The sequence below is a fragment of the Lontra canadensis genome, unplaced genomic scaffold (assembly GCF_010015895.1).
Source record: "Lontra canadensis isolate GAN:19392208 unplaced genomic scaffold, GSC_riverotter_1.0 scaffold192, whole genome shotgun sequence".
In the NCBI taxonomy this organism is placed as follows: Eukaryota; Metazoa; Chordata; class Mammalia; order Carnivora; family Mustelidae; genus Lontra; species Lontra canadensis.
The window spans coordinates 171092-185543 of NW_022631186.1; the positions used below are offsets into that span (position 1 = coordinate 171092).

At 38.2% G+C, this 14452-nt stretch overlaps 1 long non-coding RNA gene across 11 annotated transcripts in view; it reads right to left on the minus strand.

Annotated features, from left to right (window-relative positions):
* LOC116861203 overlaps positions 1-14452 on the minus strand; it is a 48568-nt gene that overhangs the window by 16685 nt on the left and 17431 nt on the right. For 9 of the 11 annotated variants that reach the window (XR_004381445.1, XR_004381444.1, XR_004381440.1 and 6 more), the window contains one exon: positions 12829-12944. This is a non-coding gene — a long non-coding RNA (uncharacterized LOC116861203). Of the gene's footprint in view, positions 1-1920; positions 1961-8689; positions 8791-12828; positions 12945-14452 lie in introns of those variants that run through there. The other 2 variants (XR_004381435.1, XR_004381443.1) reach the window with 2 other exon arrangements.

A 14452-nucleotide genomic window follows, 5' to 3' on the forward strand; every position in this document is an offset into this window, starting at 1 on the left:
AAATAAATGAAAAAAAAAGAATCAATTCAGCTAGAAAAATAATAGCAGCACCATGTCTGAGACGTGTATCCTACTTCAGGACCGCATTCTCCAGCGGTGGCTGTCGGCAACGCGACAAAGCTGTGTCTACAAGAGCATGCTCAGGAGGGGCAGATGGATAATTAGAAGAGAGGGATGGTGGTAGCTCACTTTCTTTTCTTTTTTTAAAGCTTTTATTTAAATTCCACTTAGTTAACTTTGTCGTATTAGTTTCAGGTGTACAACACAGTGATTCCAGACTTTCATACATCACCTGGTGCTCATTACAACCACACACCTATTTCACCCATGTGCCCACTGACCTTTTTCTCTGGTAACCATCAGTAGTCAAGAGTCTGCACACTTTCAAGAAAACAAAATATTCCAAAAGCATTTACTAAAAAACCTGCTAAACTTAGCTGCACTACCAATGTAGGGAATTGGCTGTAAAATCTTAACTTTATGAAAATTTATGTAGTATGTCTTAGGCAGCAGACTGCTGGAAAGGAACAATAATGGCTACTGACTGTAATAGATAGTCACGAACTAAAAAAATACAACCCAGCCCATGAGCAGATAGTTGAGAACCACATGTTTAGAAGAACCCCGGTTGGCTCAGACCCAAAGTGCTAGCACTGTACTAAAACAATGTCCTCTTCACTGGCACGAAGACTGTCCTTAAAGCCAGTGTGTGGAGATGCAATTCCAATCATTTGGTTCCCCCAGAGAAGGGGCAACACAGGTGAAAAAGCTGTATTAGAACCTTTTCAGACAGGAAACCTGCTGAAGATAGGAACTCAGACTAAACAGGAATTAAAGAATTCCATCACCTGAAAGATCCGTCCATGTTTGTTGATGGCAAACTCCCACCTGGAGTTTTGCTTTTTATCTCACTTGAGGAGAAATCAATGTTGTCCTGAGGCAATTCTGATTTATCAGTATTGAGGTGTGATGGAGGCACTTCACCGGGTATGCCGAGCAGTTCTAGAAAGGACCTGTGCATGGAGGGGGTCCAGGCCAGACTACAGGGAGACCTACATGTTTCTGATTCACATACTCTAGTGCAAAACAGGCACGGAGCGATGAAGGGTAAACCGACCTTAACTTCCAAGGATGAGAGATCTTCACTCACAGCATGGGGCTTCTTTTAATCATTAAAAAGGCCAAGCATGAAGCTTGAATCCCAGCCACACTCCGAGGACATAGTAGTAAGTATTCCTCCCTCCTTGCAGGAAGCTTGCCTGGTTTATAGTTAACCCATGCATAAAACTAGACGCTTTTCAGTTAATAATGCCCTTTTTTCCTTCTCTCTTTTGTGGAGTCTAAAACTGACAATTCAGAAGCTGGTTTTATTCCCACCTCAGCCAGTATCACTTTTAAAACTTAATATGAACTAATCTTTTTGACAGGTGATTGATGGTGAGATGCGAGGCACAAAATGAAAAGGAAGCTTTCGGGGACCTTTTAAAGATGAAGCACAGTAAAAGCCCCTCATCCAAAGAACAGACAATTCCTATATAGGGAGGGTGTTGAGTACAAAGTGCACCGGGCATTCAGGCTGGCAGTGATCAAAGATTACCTTTATCATGTTTATTGGCATCAAAAAGCATTTTAGGCTAAGTGTACCACAAACAAAAGGCATCAGGCTCATCCCTCCTTCTGAAGAAGGCAGGGCTAGTTGTTCTTTTTACTGCAAAACTGTCCGGATGATTCTTGGGGTCAACGCCTACAACCACCCTTCTGGCAAAAAGCCATGTTACTACATTCTTTACCACATGCTCTCGCCCTAACATAAGGTAGGGATTTCTTAAATCCTTTATTTTGGAATCTCATCCAAGACCTCCTAACTTAGAGTACACCCTGCACTCCTACACTTAGTTAAAAGGCAGTAGGGCAGGGTACCTGAGTGGCTTAGTGGGTTGAACTTCCGACTGTTGATTTCAGCTCAGGTCATGATCTCAGGGTTGTGGGATTGAGCCCCGCATTGGGCTTTGCACTCACTGGGGAGTCTGCTTGAGATTCTCTCTCTTCCTCTGCCTCTCCCCTGCATCCTCGCTCTAAAATAAATAAATCTTTTTTTAAAAAAAGCAATTTTTAAAGAGTTCCTGATCTTCCTAGGAGCATAGTCACCACCAGACAGTGAAAAGGACCTCATTTTTTTTTTTTTTACCCACAACTAAAGCATCATTGATAAAGAAGAGAGAGGGCCTATAGAGCAAACTCTGGGGCCAAACTGCCTGACTCTGTGACATTTGGGGGCAATGTTACTGAGCTAACTGACCTCAATTACCCCATCTGAAAAAAGAAGGGATAATATTAGAATATACTTCCCGAGCATTAAAACCGAGTTGATGCAGATGTACAACAGTGTGTAATACTTACTGTGTATGCTCAGTTAATGTAAACTGTTATCAAAAGACCACTAAAAAAAAGAATACTGCATAAAAATGGAATGCTGCCTGAAACAGAGTAAATAAGGGACAATTAAGCAACAGTGAAATGAGAAAAAAATTGTTGAATTTAGTGGGAAGTGCTGGAAAAACTAATTAAAAGGGTAAAATACTCTTATGATCATTTAAAGTGTGTCATTTGTGAAAGAGAAAGGAACAGAGCCATCTCATTACACAGGGCTGTCTTGGAAAGCAAAGAATAGTGGATGATAGCAGGGCACAGGATGATTGTTTGCCAGAGGTGAGAATGAATTCAGTGTGAGTAGGGGTATATGAACAATATCTGCTTCTTGAATGTGGGTCTAATTATTTTACACTTGACTTCATTCACATTAGCTAGTCCAGAGATGCAAATCAGACAAAAAAAATCAGTCTCTAATAAGATTATCATAAAAGAAATCACCAAGGAGGTATGTACACAAAAATGTTTCTACAAGTATGTTAACTACTTTATGTTCAAATTTTATTTTAAAAAACTGGGGCGCCTGGGTGGCTCAGTGGGTTAAGCCTCTGCCTTAAGCTCAGGTCATGATCCCAGAGTCCTGGGATCGAGTCCCGCATCGGGTTCTCTGCTCGCCCGGGAGCCTGCTTCCTTCTCTCTCTCTGCCTGCCTCTCTGCCTACTTGTGATCTCTGTCTGTCAAATAAATAAATAAAATCTTAAAAAAAAAAAATAAAAAATTTTATTTTAAAAAACTTAAAATAATCCTAATGTTTAAAAAAAAGATGTATATATTATATAAAAAAATCATGGCCCAAAGGAAAGACTTATATGCATTCATATTTAAAGACAGGAAAATATGGGGTGCCTGGGTGGCTCAGTCGCTAAGTTTTTGCCTTTGGCTCAGGTCATGAACTCAGGGTCCTGGGATCAAGCCCTGCATCAGGCTCCCTGCTCTGCAGGAAGCTTGCTTCTGCCTCTTCCGCTCCCCCTGCCTGTGTTCCCTCTCTCACTGTGTCTCTCTGTGTCAAATAAATAACATCTTTAAAGAAAAAAAGACAGGAAAATGTTCTTGTTAACTCAAGAGCCATCTAATCACTAAGCTATTCACCTAAAACTAATGTAACACTGTATGTCAACTATACTCAAAAGTATCTAAAACCATTATTAATATACATAAACATGCTAAAAAGAAATGTACCAACAACCCGAGTATTTCTATGTATTTTTTAAACTGTGCTACGGTTTTTTGTTTTTGTTTTTACAAATACCTATGCCTTTTATAATTTTTTAATACACTGTATAATGGAGGAAAGAAAGTCATTCTTCGAGTAATAGGTATAGATTTGAATTTATTCTTCCCTAGAGAAACTGACTAAAGGCCCTCAGAAAGTACAAAGAGACTAAGAAGGAAAAAAAGGAAAGAAAAGAGATATTCAGGAAGTAGATAATAATCCTACATAACATACTAGCCTACACTAAAAATAATAGCTGAGCCATCTGGGTGGCTCAGTTGCTTAAGTGTCTGACTCTTGGTTTCGGCTCAGGTCACAATCTCAAGGTCTGGAGATCAAGCCCCACATCGGGTTCCATGCTCAGCACGGTGTCTGCTTGTCTCTCTCTCTTGAATAAATAAGTAAAATCTTGAAAATGTAAAATCTTAAAAAAAATTATAGCTAAAAGAAAAGTATTTTTTAAATCACAAAACTATCCACCCAATTAGTGTTACTGTTCACTTTTAACTGAGGAAAACAGACAGTGATGCCAAAGATTCGAAATATTTCTAGAATAACAAAACATTTTTGGTAATTTTTGAATAGCCTGTGCTAATACAAATATGGACACTTCATAATTCCAGTGGGCTGAAGTTTTATTTTAATACTCCAGAAACAATTTCAGGATTCTATTGCAAGAGTTAAATAATTTCCTATTGTACAGTTTACTAGGACTAATTTAATTAGACTAATAAAATGTGATAACAATCAACCAGAAATATGTTCTAGAGCAGTGCTATCCATTAGATGATGGATAAACAAAATACATGTATAAATAAATATATATGCTAATACATATATATATAAGCAAAATGTGGCACATAAAAATTGAATGGCTAAACAAAATGTGGACTATACAATGGAAAAAAAACCATGAAGTTCTGGCACATGCTGTAACACCAATGATGAACCTTGCAGATATGTTAAGTGACATAAGCTAAGTACAAAGGGACAAATATTGCACTGCTCTGATTATATGAGGTACCTTGAACTGACAAATTCTGAGAGTGAAAGTAGATTAGAGTTTACCAAGGGGTAGGGAGAGGGGAAATGTGACAAATGTACATAGTAATATAAAATGTTAATGTAAGATAACCTGAGTGTGGGGTATATGAGAACTCTTTGTAACTTTCATGTAAATCTAAAACTTTTCTAAAAACAAAAAAGTTTAATAATGAACAGGATGGTGACATCCACTCAAAATTTTTACTCTATAAATAGGTTACCATACATTTTGATACTTGGTGTGTACTAAAAATGTGACTTACTACAAATTTAACAAAGCAAACTGAATCAAGTTTGTAGTATTCCTGTGAGATCCCGAGTATGCAAGGAAAATTCTGGAAAACCTGTTTTGTGATACAGTCCTAAAATACAGGTTAAGCAGTCCACAGTCTTGTATTTTTGAAGAAAATTGCTTAAGCAGCTATAAAATAGCTAAATAAAAGCACGGTGTCATATATTAAAACATTAAAATTTTTTAAAAAGATTTATTTATTTATTTATTTGCCAGAGAGAGAGAGAGAGAGAGAGCGAGCAAGCAAGTACGTGCACAGGCAGGCAGACTGGCAGGCAGAGGCAGAAGGAGAAGCAGGCTCCCCGGTGAGCAAGGAGCTGCTCAGCTCCCAGCAAGGATGCTGGGATCGCGACCTGAGCTGAAGGCAGCCACTTAACCGACTGAGCCACCCAGGCGTCCCTATATCAAAACATTTTTAGATGGGCAATTGGGAGGAACTTTAATAACCAAAAACTGTTCATATTTTTATCAACTTTTACAAGGATTCCGCCATGTGGTCATACAGAAATAAGGATACATGGATCCGGTTTTCGCTGCACCGTTATTTATGAAAGACAACGAAAAAGCTTATTAATAAGTAAACTCTTAAATTATGTTTAATAAATTATGGTATACATGAATTTTCATTTCAAACTAAGAGCCATGTATTCTGATGCACAGCCTATAGTCACATTAAATGTTAACTAAGACCAATGATTTTTAGAATGTAAAGTTGAATGACTTGTTTTGACAAAGGGTCCTCTTTGAGCCATGCAAAGACATAGGGCCAGGGAGAGGTCTCTTTATGACTATGACAGCCATGAAACATCCCATAAAAATGATTACTCAACCAAGAACATAAGCAATGTGCAGCAACAAGGCAAGAAAGCCTTGATCATGAAATATTACCTATACTGTTTCTGATATGTCTATTACATTACATGCATTCTGATTAAAATCACCCTGCATATTAATTTCAACATGTAAATTTTTCTATTATAAAGTCTCTCTCTCCACAACATGCATGTGTGTGCATACACACACATCCCATGTGACATCTTTATGGGCCATCTGGCAGAAAGAAAATAAAAGAGCAGCAAAAAAAAACAAACAAAATCCTGGGCAGAACTGACATAAAATAGAATAATGAAAAAACTCAAGATGGAGCCTATTCTAGTAAATTGTTGAAGTGAGGAAGTCAGGAACCATAATGAACAGTCATTGATACAAAAATTATTGTGTAGAACCAAGAAATTTGGAGTCTACAAAATGGCTATGGTGGGTGCTGTGAAGTGTGTAAACCTGGAGATTCACAGACCTGTACCCCTGGGGAAAAAATAAAGATATGTTTATAAAAAAAAAAAAAAAAAACAAAAACACAAATGAATCTAAATGTGGACAGGCAGCAAATAAGCACACCAAATAGTGACATTTTTAATACTTATAAATCAAAATAATTCCTTAATTGCCAGGAAAAGAGAGCTAATGACAGAAGCCAGTGAGCCCAAATGTAGACCCAGATTATGAGAAATTTCATATTTGACAGATATAATTTTAAATGAGTAAACAAAGGATGGATTTTCAATAAATAGTACTGGACAACTGGCTGTCCCTTTTAAAAAATCAGATGTGAGATTATATAATGACTGACATCAAAATATGATCCAAATGGATTGGTAATTTTAATTAAATAAAAAATACTAAAAGGAAGTTCAACTTGTAGAGCTACTCTTGTGATAGTTTTTGCTTTGACCTACAATGTCTTAAACAATATTCACATATTTCCTAAAATCGAACCATCCTTGCACAGTTGGCATGAATACCACTTGCCTGTGTATTCCTCATGAATTTACTTGTGGAATCTTTTTTTAAAAAAATAATTTATTTGTCAGAGAGAGAGAATGCACACAAGCAGGGGGAGCAGCAGGCAGAGGGAGAAGCAGGATCCCGCTGAGCAGGGAACCTGATGTGGGACTCAATCCCAGGACCCTGAGCCAAAGGTAGACGCTTAACCAACTGAGCCACCGGTCCCTCCCTATGGAATCTTAGCACCAAATTTATATTTGGGTTATGTGCTTCTATATCACTACAAGAGGTTGTTCTACATATTTCTTTCATTTTTTCAGTTTGCATCAGGCTATTTTCTACAATATGCTGTTTTTATAACAAGACTATTGACTTATGCATGTAGAGAGTATCTCTGAAATTAGGAACAATACCTGTATCTGGAAAGAAGGAAGACTGAGGACTAGAAAACTAGGGGTGGGAAGGAAACTCTTAACTAAATTAACTTTAGTAAAAATTGAATTTTATACTATTTACCATTCGCACGTATTGTTTTTGAAAAACATAATCTACAAGAGGAAGACTAGAACATTTTCAGAGGGTAATTTAGCAACCCAACTAATCAAATTATTACAACTATCTACTCTTTACTCATAAATTATGATACAGAATTACTAGTGCAAGTACCCAAAAACAACTGTATAAGATAAAAAATATAAATAAATGTGTAACACATTGTTTGCATTTAAGAGATGATACATATAGTATCATATATATGTGTATTGGTACTGTATCCACACCAACGTTTATTCAAAAGTTAATGAGCACCTACTACATGCCAGGCAGTTTTAAGAGTTGGAATCACATCTAAAAGTACAAAAATCCTCTGTCTACAGACGCACACACCCTTGTATATACATCAGCAAGAAGCTTATATATCAGCAACAGCAACCATCCTGCCACTAGGCTGCCAAATTAGTCAGGCGTTATAGGAAAATACACCAAAGCAAGTTGGCAGGCCACCTTATATAATTCCAACCTAACTGGAGTCTCAAGTGTTAATGCTTAGTGGACTCCTACAAATTCTAAAATACACCTTTGACCTCCATGACTCTGGTAGAAATTCACTGGTTTTAAGAGGTTCATACAACTTGTTGAAAGTGGTTAAATCTATAGCTTACGTTTTAACAATGTAATTTCAGATCCAGGGTGCAATGCTTATATAATATGATATAACAATTATTTGAGCTCAGGTACTGACAGACATATTGTGTAGTCCCTTAACTAGAAAATAATCAATCCCAAAGTATCAAATTACCAATTAAAGATCGTTCACTAAAATTACTACCATTCTGGGTCAAAGAAATGCCCAAGGAGAACTTAAGTCAGATACTTGACATTACTTCAACAGATTTCTAAGTTTCTACAAAATGGAAATCACTCTAGGGTACCAAAGTACCATGACTCCAGGAGAAAGAAATGGATGATGACCAATAGCTTAATATGGAATAAAAATGGACAAAATTTTATCTAGGAACATCATGAAAAAGGCTACATTTATGAGTGACATGATTCCTTGTGCAAAATTACGGTAATTTTAGCAGAACACCTAATGTACAAAATTAGGTCCCTTGGAACCTCTAATAGTTTAAACTTAAGCCCTAAAAATATTATTTGGTGGCTATTATATATAGTGCTAAGTCTGTTAGCAACAACATGGATGAAGCTAGACAGTATAATGCTAAGTAAAATAAGTCAGTCAGAGAAAGACAAATACCACATGTTTTCACTCATATGTGGAAATTAAGAAACAAAACAAATGAAAAAGGAAAAAAAAAGAGACCATAAAACAAACTCTTAACTATAGAGAACAAATTGATGGTTACCAGAAGGGAAGTGGGTGGGGGATGGATGAAATAGGTGAAGGGAATTAAAAGTACACTTACCTTGATGAACACTGAGTTGAACACTGAGTAATAAACACATGGAGGTGCTGAATCCCTGTATGGTACACTTGAAACTAATATAACACTATATGTTAATTATCCTGGAATTAAAATTTAAAAATACAATTAATTTTTTAAAAAGATTATTTATTTATTTATTAATTTGAGAGAGAGCATGAGAGGAGAGAAGGTCAGAGGGAGAAGCAGATGCTCCATGGAGCCGGGAGCCGATGCAGAACTCGATCCTGGGACTCCGGGACCATGACCTGAGCCGAAGGCAGTCACTCAACCAACTGAGCCACCCAGGCACCCAAAAACTACAATTAATTAAAAAAAAGAAATTATGAGTCAGCAAAAGCTCAAGGGTAAAGAAGGACATAGGAGGGAACAAAAACAATCAAAGGCAGGGTGAAAGAGCAGAAATGTAGACCAAATATACCCAATGAAGAAACATCGAGGGTTTTTCCAGATGCCTCCATTTCCTAATGGCTTTATAATTTTCAGCCAAGAGAGAGGCACAGCCAACTCAGCAGTTCCTTTCATGGATTTCTACCAAAATCCCTACCTCCCTTACTGCTCACTATCCTCTGCAGCCTTACAAATTATGATCCTCTCACTGGATCTATCATTTTTGCTCCTCGTAACAAAAACCTTACAAAACCAGAGGTAAAATACAAAACTGTGTAATAAATTTGTTTTGTCCCGTTCATAGCACAGAGCTCCAAAAAACGGAGAGAAAGGAGTATTCTTTTGTTATTCATAAGAAGCCCCTTTTGACCACAACTGAGTTTATGCTTATGAGGTGACTCAAGGCAGGCCTTAGGATAGTTTAAAGAGAGAAGGGATGGCCATGCCAGAAAGACCACGCACAGGATTAGAAGGCGGGAATTTTCAGCCCCAGCTCCTAGACCTCTAAGGAGAGAAGGGCTAGAGACTGAACTTGATAATCAAGTGGCCAACAACATAAGACCCCCAATAAAACTCTGAACACCCAGACTTCGCCTGATTATGGTAAACACTGATGTGCCAAAAAGGCGACGTTACTGGAGTCCAAGGCGAGAGAGTACAGAAGCTCCTTACCTAGAACACTGCGCCCCCCCATTCTGCCCAAGACCTTGTCCTGTGTATCTCTTTCATTTGGCTGTTCCCGAGCTGTACCCTTTATAATAAAACTGTAAGTATAGTACTTTCAGGGAGTTCTGGAAACTGTTCTAGCAAATTAACAAACATGAAATGGCCATGGGAACCCCCGAATTTAGCCAGCTGGTCAGAAATACAGGTGGCCTTAAGACTTGCTGATGAGAAGGCAGTTTTCAGGAAGGCTCTGCCCTTACCTTCTAGGATATGGCATTAACTTGGGGTAGTTGGTCTCAGAAATGAATTGAATTGCAGGACAGCCAGGTAGTGACAGAACAGTATCAATCTCTCATTGTTAAACTACCAAATAAGTAAATTATTTACTTTTCCTCAACACAGTATATTTTCATTAAGAAAAAGAAAATCGGGGCGCCTGGGTGGCTCAGTGGGTTAAAGCCTCTGCCTTCGGCTCAGGTCATGATCTCAGGGTCCTGGGATTGAGACCCGCATCGGGCTCTCTGCTCAGCGGGGAGCCTGCTTCCCTTCCTCTCTCTGCCTGCCTCTCTGCCTACTTGTGATCTCTCTGTCAAATAAATAAATCTTTAAAAAAAAAAGAAAAGAAAATCAAGGAAACCACAATACCCCTCTACCCCCGCAAAATAACAATTACTTAGCTAAACCTGCCTCAAAAGATAACTAATGTTAACATTTTGGTGTACAGATTTCAACTTTTTAAATAAAGATTTATTTATCCATTTGAGAGAGAATGAGAGAGAGTGTGAGCAAGGGGAGGCAGAGAGAGGGGGAGACAAGCGGACTCCCCCCGCTGTGTAGCGAGCTCAACCTGGGGCTCAATCCCAGGACCTCCTGATCAGGACCTGAGCCAAAACCAAGAGGTGGATGTTTAACCAACCGAGCCACCCAGGGGCCCCTTAACATTTTTAACTTTACCAGGAAAATATATCAAAAAGGTTAGAGCAATTCATTTAATTTCTGATAATGGGCAAAAACAGGATTACCTAAATTGAATTATGTCCAGACAGCACAGTTAATCTGTTTTTAAACCTCTTGGCCCGTTATTTTAAACCAACTTTGTTTTCTAATTAAATTTATGTGAGACCACAGAACAAAAATTTCACACTCCCTTAGACTTCTTTTTTTTTTTTTTAAGATTTTATTTATTTATTTGACAGAGATCATAAGTATGCAGACAGGCAGGCAGAGAGAGAGAGAGAGGAGGAAGCAGGCCCCCCGCTGAGCACAGAGCCTGATGCGGGGCTCTATTCCTGGATGCCGGGCCGGGATCATGACCTGAGCCGAAGGCAGAGGCTTTAACCCACTGAGCCACCCAGGTGCCCCCTCTTAGACTTATTTCTTAAAGAATGGTTCCTTGAATGTCAAATTCCAAATTAATGTGTGGGGAAGAAATGACACAAGAATTTTAAAATTAACACACTTTTCACAGTTAACTGTCACAACAGCATGAGAAAAAAAGGAAGCAGAAAAGAAAAAGCCAGTGTGTCAAAGATTTTGTTAAAAATACTTCAGAGATAAGCTTAGATCACACTTTGACGTAAGAGTCCCAGATAGACACTCTCAAATTTTTCACATGCTGCAAATAGAACAGAAATCATGTATTTAAATTCACTCTTATCAAAATGGCCCACCCTCTTCCCTTCAACAGGGTATGAATGTGATCAATTATGGAATGCTCTAATTCCGATTTTTTATTATACATTCAACCCATGTACACAGAGAAGAGTTAACATAAGCAAGCCTAAGACTACAATCCTCAGGCCTGCTTTGCAAGGCTGGCCTTAGCTGGCACCCGGGAACTTTACAGGCAAACAGTTCCCTATCCCGGTAGAAAGCTTTTCCTAACTGATAAAGGTGGCTCACTATGCCTAGATCACTGGTAGAAATAATGTGGATCCTACCGAACACGTACTTTCCTTCTGAGAAGTGAATTTTGGTACACACGAAGCAGAAGGTGCCAGTGTGACCAGTCCGCAATAAAAACACGGGGTGCTGTGTCTCTATCAAACAGGCTTCCCTGGCTGCAACAGTGCACACGTGGTGCTGCATTTTTGTTGCTAGAGGATGTACTCTGTGACTGCTCACAGGAAGGAGAACATATGGAAGCCTGCATACAGATTTCTCCACACCCTTCTCTTTCTTCTTCCCTTATGACAATTTTAGAACGGTTATATATCCTTATTGTGCTGCTGTCATATATCTTGGCTGTGAGTACAACTACATGCTGAGGACTGTGACCTAGTGACCCCCAACAAACCATCCATTTTTTGATATTAAGATGCCAAATTATGTATTCTCCTCTAGGTTTCAAAACTGGGTTTTTATAACTGCAATTACATACATCTATTTACATTAATGATAATTAGATGTTTGGGAATGTTATTCTTATTGTCAAATCTGTTAAAATCATTGCATTAGATCTGTCAATAAATGAGGCTACATCTACAGAACATAAACTCACAGCTTGGCAGCTACTTCTGACTTAGAACAAAATGTCAAGCCACTCTTCAGGGGAAAAAAAAAAAAGCATCTTCCTAGCTAGGCAAATCATTCTCTTTTGTTTTGAGATGGTACCTTTCTTCAAAAAAAAGAAAAAAGAAGAAAAGAAAAAAAAGGTGGTACATTTGTTTCCTTAACTTGTTCCCAGCAAGATACTTTAGTGATGCAAAAGTTCTTTTTAGATCTTAAGCTATTGGTCTCAGCTGTAATATATCCTATATCCTACTTTTAATTAGTGACGTTACTATCAAGTTCCAGATAAAAACAGTCATTCTTATTTTACATTTTAAAAAGTTCAAGCATTTCTCTCTACTTGGATGGCTTCAAGGAGTGTAAAAAATCTCTTGGTGGCCCACTGTAGCTAACTTCTAGCAACCCTGCCTCAGATCTATATATGCTCTCTCTAAACTGTCTAAAGTAGTTCTCTAGGTTCAGTTAGAAAATGAGGGAGTTTCTCCTAACAAACTATAGCTGTTGATTTTTATTACCACATTATCTTCTTTTAATACTTCCAAATGCATACTTACCCTCATCCCTGATGCCAGAAACAACATGTCCATGCTATCAATCTTCTGTTAGGTTCTTTTCCATGGGAACAAACCATACTTCAGGGCCATGAGAGAATTCATTGCAGCTTCTGTGACTAAAAATTACAGTTGGTAAGGAAATGATGAGTCAAGTATAAAAATAAATTACAAGGGCATTCACCACAGCTGACATGTAAGAATAATCTTCAACAAGCCAATTTTTTAATTTACAAGATTGTAAGCATGCCCCCATCAATGCAACCAGAATACTTGTTTCCACATGAAGAACATTCTTTTCCTGTAGCCAAATTATATCATAAAATTGCTTAATCGGTACAGAATTTGAACAGGTGGCATAATTAGATAAAATAAATGTTCAATAACATTAGACTAAGACAGCCTCACATTCAGGAAGTTTATATACCAAAAGTTTAAAGGTGGTTTTGGTTGAATGATGGGATTATAGCTTATTTTGACTGTATTTTTTATATCCTGTGTTATCTGAATTGTTTATAAGTACCTCTTCACTTTATAACCAGGAACAATAGCACTTCCATTTTGAAATAACCTAGGAAAAATAACCACTTATTAAAATTAATAGAAAACAATCTAATTTTTGGCTATATATGGCATCAAATAAGCAAGGAATGACTTAAGAAATTAGAGATTCACATGATGAAAATTATGATTATTAGGATATAAAAAGTTTAATAAATGTTTTTAGAAGGGGAGAAGAAATGTTGCAAACATGTTAAATCTGACCAAATGAATGTCCAAATCAAATGCTATTACAATATCCCCAAGTGAATTTTTTAGACAAAGCAGAATTTTTTTAAAAGATTTTATTTATTTGACAGAGAGAGAGAGAGAGAGAGTTCACAAGTAGGCAGAGAGGCAGGCAGAGAGAGAGGCAGAAACAGGCTCCCTGATGAGCAGAGAGCCCGATTCAGGGCTCGATCCCAGGACCCTGGGATCATGACCTGGGCCGAAGGCAGAGGCTTAACCCACTGAGCCACCCAGGTGCCCCTAGACAAAGCAGAATTTTACAAAATAGTTCTTGCAGTAATTTATTTGAGAGAGAGAGACCGAGAGAGCAAGAGTGAGAGACAGTGAGCACAAGCAGGGTGAGAGGCAGAGCAGGAGAGAGAATCCTCCAACAGACTCCCCACCGAGCACAGAGCCTGATGAGGGGCTTGTTTCCAGGACCCTGAGATCATGACCTGAGCCAAAACCAAGAGTCGGCCACTTAACCAACTAAGTCACCCAGGCACCCCCTACAAAATACTTCTTAAATTCAGTTAATAATAAATTAGGGAAGAGTAGCTAAGAAAATATTGAGAAAGAATAAATAGGAAGTTTTACTACAAACAAGAAGGGCATAGATTAGGGGCCAGCAAACTAGAGCCAATGGGTCAACTCCGGCTGCCAACAGATTTTACACTAGTCGTCTGTGGCTGATTCTCCAAGCAAATGGTTGCAGAAGAGACTGTGTGGCCCACAAGCCTGAAGTATGAACTATCTGGGACTTCTACAGAAAATGTTTGCCAACCCTTGCAGTAGACTCTTCAACTATGCTGTCTTATCTGTAGCCTCTGCTTTAAGGGAGCTCATGCAGGCCAAGAAA